This window comes from Lygodium microphyllum, chromosome 25, assembly GCF_053477565.2.
Source record: "Lygodium microphyllum isolate KBCC chromosome 25, Lygodium_microphyllum_v1.1.10, whole genome shotgun sequence".
Taxonomy (NCBI): Eukaryota; Viridiplantae; Streptophyta; class Polypodiopsida; order Schizaeales; family Lygodiaceae; genus Lygodium; species Lygodium microphyllum.
Window position 1 is genome coordinate 65,154,046 of NC_141159.1, and position 9,652 is coordinate 65,163,697.

Below are 9,652 nucleotides of genomic sequence, written 5' to 3' on the forward strand. Positions count from 1 at the left end.
TATAGGATTCTGGTTAGTCGAGATCTTGACAAGATCAACAGACTTGTCCTCAACGACCCCACGTATGAAGTGATACCTCACCTCAATGTGTTTCATCTTCGCATGGAAGATCGGATTCGGCTAGCTGAATAGCACTCATAGAATCCGAATGCAGTGTAGGGATAGCATCAATACCAAGGTCAGCAACTAAACGACCCAACCAAATGGCCTCCTTGCAAGCCTCAATGGCTGCAACATACTCGGCCTTTGTAGTAGAAAGGGCCGTGTATTTCTGCACCCTGGACATCCAAGAAACAACACCTCCACCATAGGTGAATACATAGCCGGAAGTGGACTTCCTACTATCTGCATGTCCTGTATAATCAGAGTCAGTGTACCCCACGACTCCTGTATCTTGGCTACCATAGCATATGCACATATCTGCAGTGCCCTTCAGGTACCTAATGATACCCTTCACGGCATCCCAATGCTTCTTGCCAAGTGTAGCCATATAGCGTGCCACAACACCAACTGCAAAGGCAATATCTGGATGAGTGGATATGATCGCATACATAAGACTGCCCACTGCGGATGCATAGGGAATCTTGGCCATCTCGGCCCTCTGCTCATTTGTATGCGGATAATCAGCCTGTGATACCTTCACATAAGAAGGCAATGGACAACCAATAGGCTTTACGTTCTGCATGTGGAAGCACTTAAGGACTTTATGAATGTACTCCCTCTGTGACAAGTAGAGGAGTCCCTGATGCCTGTCGCATCTAATGCGCATACCAAGTATGTGAGCGGCCTGTCCCAGATCTTTCATCTCAAAGTTTTTTTTGAGCTGAGCCTTAAGAGCATCTAGCTCATCATGAGCTTTCCCTGCTATCAGCATATCATCCACATAGAGTACCAAAATCAATAAAGAACCATCACGGGCTTTCTTCATGTAAAGACACGGATCCATAGTACTCCCACTGTAGCCCTGCGACTGCATAAAGGCATCAAACTTATGATACCACTCCCTAGGTGCCTGTTTCAAGCCATAAAAACTTTTTTTCAATTTGCACACTTGGTGCTGCCTGCCAGGTTCTGCAAAGCCCCTAGGCTGCTCCATATAAATCTCATCATGCAAGTCCCCATGTAAGAAATCCGTCTTGACATCCATCTGGTATAAATCCAAGTCAAGTTGAGCAACCAAAGCCAAGACTAAGCACAGGGTGGTCATCTTAACCACAGGAGAAAAGACCTCGTCAAAGTCCACACCATGCTCCTGCTTAAAACCCTTTGTTACCAATCTAGCCTTGTATGCCGGCTTGGGGTGTCCAGGGGTACTTTTTAGCTTGTACACCCAGTTGCATGGCAAAACCTTCTTGCCCCTAGGCAAGGAAACCAAATTCCAAGTGTCATTCTTATGCAAAGAGTCTATCTCAGGCTGCATAGCCCTCTCCCAGGAGTGACTGTCACCCCTGTGCATAGGCTCATCATAGGTGAAAGGTTCTCCTGCATTTGTAACCAAGACATAATGCATTGAGGGCTGAAATCTATCAGGTGGACATCTGTCTCTAGTAGACCGTCTCACGGTAGGCTTTGCTACCTGCCCAGCTGCCTGTCCAACACCCTGACCATGAGCATCTACTGCAACTGTAGGCTATCCAACTGGCTATGCGGGAGCTCTCCACTCCTAAATATGACCCTGCGGATCTCAACAACTCTCTCAGGCTGCCTATGCATTTTTTCTTCATGGAAGACTACATCATGATTGCGGATAAATTTCTGCACGTGCGGATCCCAGAGACAGTAACCCATCTCGCTTGCATCCCCATAACCAAGGAAAATGGATTTGACACTCTTGGGATCCAGCTTACTTCTCTTATCCCTGGGCACATGGCAAAATGCCTCACATCCAAAGACATGGAGATGCACATAAGAGGGAGGTTTTCTAGTCCATACCTCCTTTGCAACCTGGAAATCTAAACCACTAGAGGGTGATCTATTTATGACATGCACAGCTATACTAACTTCCTCAGCCCAAAAGCTCTGTGGTAGGCATGCATGGCTAAGCATACTGCATACATGCTCCTGGATGGTTCTATTCATCCGCTTAGCCAAACCATTTTGGGGAGGAGGGTTTTAGGTGGCAGTCAACTGACGCTTAATACCCCTCTCATCACATAACTGCTCAAAAGCACGTGAGACATACTCACCCCCATTATTTGTCCTTAGGCATTTTAGCCTATACCCAGACTGGTCCTCAACCAATGCAAGCCATTTTTGAAACACAGCCAAGACATCGGATTTCAGCTTAATGGGATAAGCCCAAACTTTTCGTGAAAAATCATCTAAGAACGTAACAAAATACTTTGCACCATCCATAGACTGACAAGGCATGGGCCCACAGACATCCGAATGTACCAATGCCAAGGGCTCACTCATGCGTGGCCTACCAGACTTCTTATGTATAGACCTAGTCTGCCTGCCATAAAGACAATGCTCACATGAATCAAAACATGCATAATCAAGGGGCGGTAAGTATTGCAAACCAGAAAGCATTTTCATTCCCTTCAAAGACATATGGCCCAAACGGGCATGTCAAAGAGATACATGTGGGATAGAGCCCACAGACAAAACATGATCGAGGGAAGAAGCTAATACAATCAAGGGGTAGAGACTGCCAGCCTTGGCACCTCTTGCAATCACAAGTCTGCCACGAGTGATGTTCCATATAGAGTCTCCAAAACATACACGATATCCTGCGTCATCAAGCTATCCAGTTGACATGAGACTGCGTGTCAAAGCAAGTATATGATGTACATCCTGCAGAACAAAACTGCTGCCAGAAGGAAACTGTAGCCTAACATCACCTATGCCCAAAATATCAAGAGAGCTGTGATCACCCAAGCACATAGAACTCGAAACAGTACGGTATGAATGAAACCACTCTCGGCAAGGTGTCACATGAAAGGACGCACCTGAGTCGAAGAGCCAACACTGTGCATACATAGAGTGTATCTCTATCATCTGCGAAGCACTAGAAGAAGCTGCTAGGATATAATCATCATCATCAACATTCTCAGGTTGCATAACATTGATCTCTTCAATTTTAACACTGGAGTTTGTAGGTACTATGCTGCGATCAGAAGACTTATCTTGCACTTTGTCTTTCCTCTTATCTTTGCGCCTTTCATTGCGCAATTCATGGCATTGTGGCCTAATATGGCCCTTTTTTCCACAATGGTGACAAGTAACATCTGCATTCCCGCCACGGGATATGCTATGTGACTTCCCACAAGACTTGGACCGAGATTTTTGAGAATCCCGTCCATGGCCACTACCACTGCCATGCTTTCCATATCCATCATTCCTGCCTCTAATTGTCATAGCATGAGACACACGAGAGGCATCCAAATTCTTACGGTTAACCTCTTCCTGTACAAGAGCACTCTCAACATCAGATAATTTCAAGGTAGTAGTAGAGGGACATAATGCAAAGCGGAATACATCCCATGACTCATTAAGAGTACCAAGCAAGAAAAGAGGAGTGACATCCTCTGCAAAAGTGATGTCCTGCGAAGTCAAGTTCTTGAGTATAGCATGGAATTGGCTCAAGTGAGCAGACATAGTCACATTCTCCTTCATGCACAGATTCATAAGCTGCTTCAGCCAATACATCTGACTCGTTGGACTTTTCTTGTCATAGAGATTTTTGATATTTTTCCACAACTTCCATGCACTCTGTTCTTCCTCAAAGACATTATAGTGAACGTGTCCTGTGAGAGACAATACAATAGTGGACTTGCATAACTCATCAAGCTCAAGTCATTCTTCATCTGACATAGTTGCAGGCGGATGCCCGCTTAACCTCAAAGGTTTGATGTGCGATTTCTGCACCAACACCTACCAAATCTGGCTCTTCCAATAAGAGTAATTTGTACCATCAAGATTAGTGATGTTGAAAATAGCATGATCAGTGGACAAACTCGCCATAATGCAGGCTGGAAGATTGTAGGACAGTTCAAAATTGCTTGCTGTTTACTGCAGAAAATGACAAAAAAATCACCAAAATCGAGGAAAAATGGCAAAGAAAGTGGAACCAAAGCTGTTGCCCACCAAGTACTAGTGAAAGTACATCATTTTAGAGTGTTTCAGCATGAAAAATCCATGTCAGTCCATACATATATGCTTGCTGTAATAAATTTCAGATTTTAGTAAAAGAGAGCTAACAGTGCCAAAATCGAATCCCAAGGCAATCCGATACTGCCAAGACCAAAGCCGGCATCATGCAGGCATAGCATAAGAATATGACGGTCGATAAACATGAATCCAACACCCAAGTATGTCATACAAACATCTGCCATTGAGTAGGTACACCCCCCAGGCAACGGGGGAAAGTGTTCCTGCCACTACCAAAACTTGACACAAGTAGGTGTCAGTTCAGAAAGATACGGATCCAAAACTGAGACTTAGCTCATAAGCATACAGTGAACCAAGACATATGATGTATCATCTCAAAAGGTAAGAAGTCCCAAAGTCTCAAGTGTCTAACTGCTCAATAGCATGTAACAGCTCAATGCATAAAAGTACCACCTGCTCAATGTCTGATAAGCATTCAAGAATGCTCTCACTGGCACAAAAGCCATATGTACGAGCTCAAGAGCTCAAGCCAAGGCAAGACACAGTGCCAATGATATAAGTCCAAGACAATACATCAATAGTACATCCCGAACATGTAGGAAGTAGAGCATCCGTATGTAGCATCCATAAGCATGTAAGACATCAAGTACATCCCAAGATACAACTCTGGCAAGCCAATAAATAGCTCAAGTAAGATTCGAGAATCCAAGGTTAAGCCAAGACTGAGCTCCAGTAGCAATAGGCTCCAAACAATGTAACTAGCATGTAGTAATGGCATAGGCTAATCATGTCAAGACCGGTCAGACATAAGCAACATACATGCCATAAGTACATCCAAGACGGAGCATCCAAATGCTTTGCAAAGCAAGCTCAAGCTCAACCAACCATCCCGAATCAAAACCAAGCTCTATGTCGAGCCCCAAGTGTCAATACATCACCATATATGCCCGAAACATAGCCCGAAAAGCATAGGCATAAGTATACATGAGTAAAATGACTTCAGCCCAACTATGTATAGCAGTGATTTACTGTTCAAAACTGAGAATTTTAGCACCAAAATCAGCTCCAAATGGTTGCCAAAAAATAGGCATACATTCCCCTAACATCTGGGCATCAAACGGGACCAACCGGGCATCAAATGACAATGCCAAACAAGCTGTAGCATCAAATGTCAGTGTAACACTATCATAAATTGCTTGTGGACTGTTATGATAGTCCCAAAACAGTGTTAAATCAGTCCAAATGCTATGCCAACACATCAACCATCAAAACTAAGCATCAAAGCATGTTCATATGCCCGAAATGGAGCCTTTACAAGTGCCAATGGAGGGGGAGAGCTGCTGTTGTGATTGTCAATGCTAAAGACACATATGGGAGGGATGCCTGATTGTGCCAACTATAAATTCTGGTCCTGGGGCTACAAAAAATGGTTGCCAAACTTTGGAGGGGTCCGATTAAAGCTAAGGAAGGCCTCAAACAAGCTCCAACGAGTCTTGTTTAGAGGCAAGTGAGATATGAAGCAAGGGAGCTTCAATGGTGGCTGCTCCAATCTTGTTTACAGCCTGTGAGACCTGAGAACTGAAGTAAACCATGAAGAAAATGATCAAATACCTTTGATGTAATGCCTTGAAGGTGCCCAACAATGCCGGGAAGGTACTCGGGAAGCCGGGGAGTGACGGGTGCTTGAAGGAGTCGGATATGGTTGCCGTGAAGGAGACCCAATGCAAGTAGGGAGTAGATGGGATGCTAAGAATGCCACGAACCAAGCTCAAGAGTCGGAAAGCAAAGCTCTGATACTAGTTGAAAGGGAGCGACGGATCGAAGGTTGGACTTGAGAGCTATGGCGGGGGAGCAAGAGCAAGAAAGGGAGAGACGAGAAATGGGAACTCCAACAGTCACAATGTGTGACTGGGCCTTCCTTTATTCAAATTGTCACTAAAAGAATAAAGAATAAAGTGATGGTGAACGGGCGCTTGCCACTTGCAGTGTGTAGTGGCAATGACTGTCAGTGTAGTAATACATGGGCGGCTAGGTAGAGTCGCCTTTACCCCTAACAAGAACCCCTTGCTACGTTGTCGGATTGCGAAGGACCACTCTCTGGTAGTGAAGGACCACTTCCCAAGCTCCTTCATCAAGTTGTTTACTCTCAAAAGAAAATATGAGCCAATTTCAATTAGTTGAAGCTTAATAAGTTTAAAAAGCTTAAGAAAAGCTTAAGCTTTTCAAATTTTATCAATCGGCGGTGGCATCACGTACTGCACAACGACGAAGGCGGCGAGAACATACCAGCATCTTAGAACGAATTTCTAGATTCATTAAGCTTTTTAATATAAAGCTTAAGCTTAAGGCTAAGCTTGATTCAAAAACCTTACCTTTTGAATCCCTTCCATAGAAGCAGTTCACACACAATCACTCTCGAACTCCTTTCAACCTCTTTGCAAGCCCTTGTTCGTGCCTGCACTCTGATAGAGCCAAATTCCAGCAAATAGATTGCTATACGCAGTCTACACTGACGAAGTATATGCTTGGAAGAAGACCAACATCAATTTTCGTAACTGCAAAGAAGAAAGATTGCTAAAAAGCCATTAAAAAAAAGAGAGCAAGCCTTGTAAACCCGACTTTTAGCTACGCTCATTCCGCTAACAGGATTTCGAGTGTGTGAGGTTGTTTGAATTTTGCAGGATGACTGATAAAAATATGGAAGATTTTATGGCCGAAGGTGATTTATCGAAACCAACGATGGAGCGTTGGACCTAATTATGATGTAGCTTCAAGAGGAATGAAGAGCACGCCAAACTTTGCAAGCTCAATTGGCCAGTCTTCAATGATCTACTACTGATCAAGATGGGCCATAACCTGAAGATGTTATACGACGCATGATTGATGCGACACTTGAAGCACAATCTATTCGAAAAGAAGCCAAGATAAGTAAAAGAAATTTCTAATTTCGTACTTTCAATGGGTCACATGATGGAAAGATTGTACTTACTTTTATCAGTCAATTTGATGATTATTTCCATGAAGAATAGTATGCTGAAAAATACAAAATTAAGTGTGTCACTAATCATTTAGTGGACAGAGCATCGCTATGGTGGATTGTTGTCCGCAAAAGCATTGATTATCCTACTACTTGGGAGACTTTTCAAAAGAAAATTTCGCAAAATTTTCTTCCACCTCAATTCCATGAAAAAGCAATCAAACAATGGGATCTTCTGCAATAAAGATATCGTGAGCCTATTTCACAATATACCGAGCGTTTCTGGAATGCTTTATTGCAACTTCGAATGCTCGAAGATGTACTTGAGGCGACCCATAAGCGCAAGTTTATGTTTGGTTTGCTTGGTCACTTCTATGCAGAAGTGAACATGTTCAAGCCAACGACTCTCGAGGATGCGATTTCCTTGGCCCATGATGCTGAAGACAAAATTCGAGGACGAGAGAGCGACCACAACAATTCTCAAACAATGGTAACTTTGGTACAAAAGAATTCAATTCTAACTTTTGAAGATTCAATCAAAACTGCTTTGTTCCATCTTTATTCCGTAAATCTTGGACACGACCCCCTGCTTTACCATCAAACACAAATCCAAATCCTAAGCCATCTTTTCAGCCAAATCCCAACATTCCTAAACTTTCCGCTATTACCAATAATGTCTGTAAGGCCAAATCCATAGTCTGCTATAAATGCCATCAACCTAAACATCTAGCAGTGAATTGTCAATCCAAAAAGCCAATTGTTCACATCAACTACTTAGGAGTGACTGAAGATGAAGACCATGAAGAAATGCCAGATTTCACGGAAGACGATGACGATATCAGCACTGCTTTAGATACTTTACCAGGTATACCAAATTCCCATTCTTTATTAACGATGAAATGTCATGTGCATGGTAAAGAAAAGACAATTTTACATGATGATGGGAGCACACATGATTTTATTTCTGCAAAATTGGTCAAAGAATTGAATTTACATACTGTTTCCACTCATTACCGCATCAAGACTACATTCTTAGGCACTAGATACAATGGAACACAAGAAGTGCATGACTTAGAAATTAAAATTGGTGATTACGCTGAAGGTAGAAATTTCTTAGTTGTGCTTTTGCAATCTAGTGACATTATCTTAGGAATGCCTTGGTGTCATCAATATAATCCGATATAGATTATTCCATGCATTCAATGAAGATTCATTCTAATGGGAAACAAATCAAAATGCATGGTATGCACACTTTTGATAATTTTCCATTTCTTACTCATACACAGGCTAAACGTGCATTAAGAAAAGGTAGCAAATCCTACTTAATATGGGTGAATGAAATTGAAGTTAAGGAAAATAAGATGCATCCTAGGCATGCACAATTTCTTTCACAATTTAAAGATTGTTTTGCTATTGACTTACCACTTGATTTACCACTCACATATCTTGAAGATCATAAAACAGACTTAATTCCAAGTTCACAACCACCATGTAAAGCACCTTATCAACATAATCAAATTGAACAGAAAGAAATTCAAACTCAAGTTGAAGAATTGTTAACCCGAGGACTCATTAGGCCCAGTAGTTCTCCATTTGGTGCACCTGTCCTATTAGTTAAAAAAATAATAATACCTATAGAATGTGCATTGATTATCGTGCCCTAAATAAGATCATTGTCAATAATAGATATTCTATCCCTAGGGTAGACAACCTCATGGATAAACTACAAGGGGCTACAATATTCGGTAAAATAGATCTTAAATCTGGATACCATCAAGTACGACTGAACACATCTGATATTTTCAGAACTGCATTTAGAACTCAATTTGGATGTGAGGAAAGAGGGAAAAAAACAAAGAGAGGAGAGAGGAGAGAGAAGAGTGAACAACACCCACAAATCCCATATATGGCCTAACCAGCCAGTACTTAAGCAACTCATTAAACATAATATCCAGATGCATTCTATGCTCTACCTCATTCTTTGATTAGACAATTCTGTCATTAAATAAAGTGTCCACAAATCCACTATGTGGCCTAAAGTTGCGATCCATCATCAATTAAATGTGACAGGAGTATTCATAGTCCAAAAGGCATGCAAAGAAACTCATAGAATCCAAAAGATGTCCTGAAAGCTGTCTTAGGCACATCCGTTGGTCTAATTTGATTCCGAGAATACACCCACTTTTGATATCTATACAACTAAATATGGCTATCCACTATAATCTATCCATAACATCATTGATTTGAGGGATCAAAAAGTAAATTTTTATCATGACTTTATTCAAGGCATGATAGTTAGTGCACATATGTTATGATCCATCCTTTTTCTAAACCAAAAACTTTTGAGAATAAAAAGGAGGCAAGTCGGCTAGATCAACCCTTTTTCCAATAGCTCATTATCTCTTGCCACCACTAGTTTGCACTTATCCTATAGGGTGTCCTATTAGGAGTGCCAATTCCAGGGCGAAGACCTATGCCATGATCTTTTGGCATTTCAAGTGGTAGTTGCCCCAATAATGACTGAGAAAAGCAATTAGCATATACTTTTAGAAATGACATGTA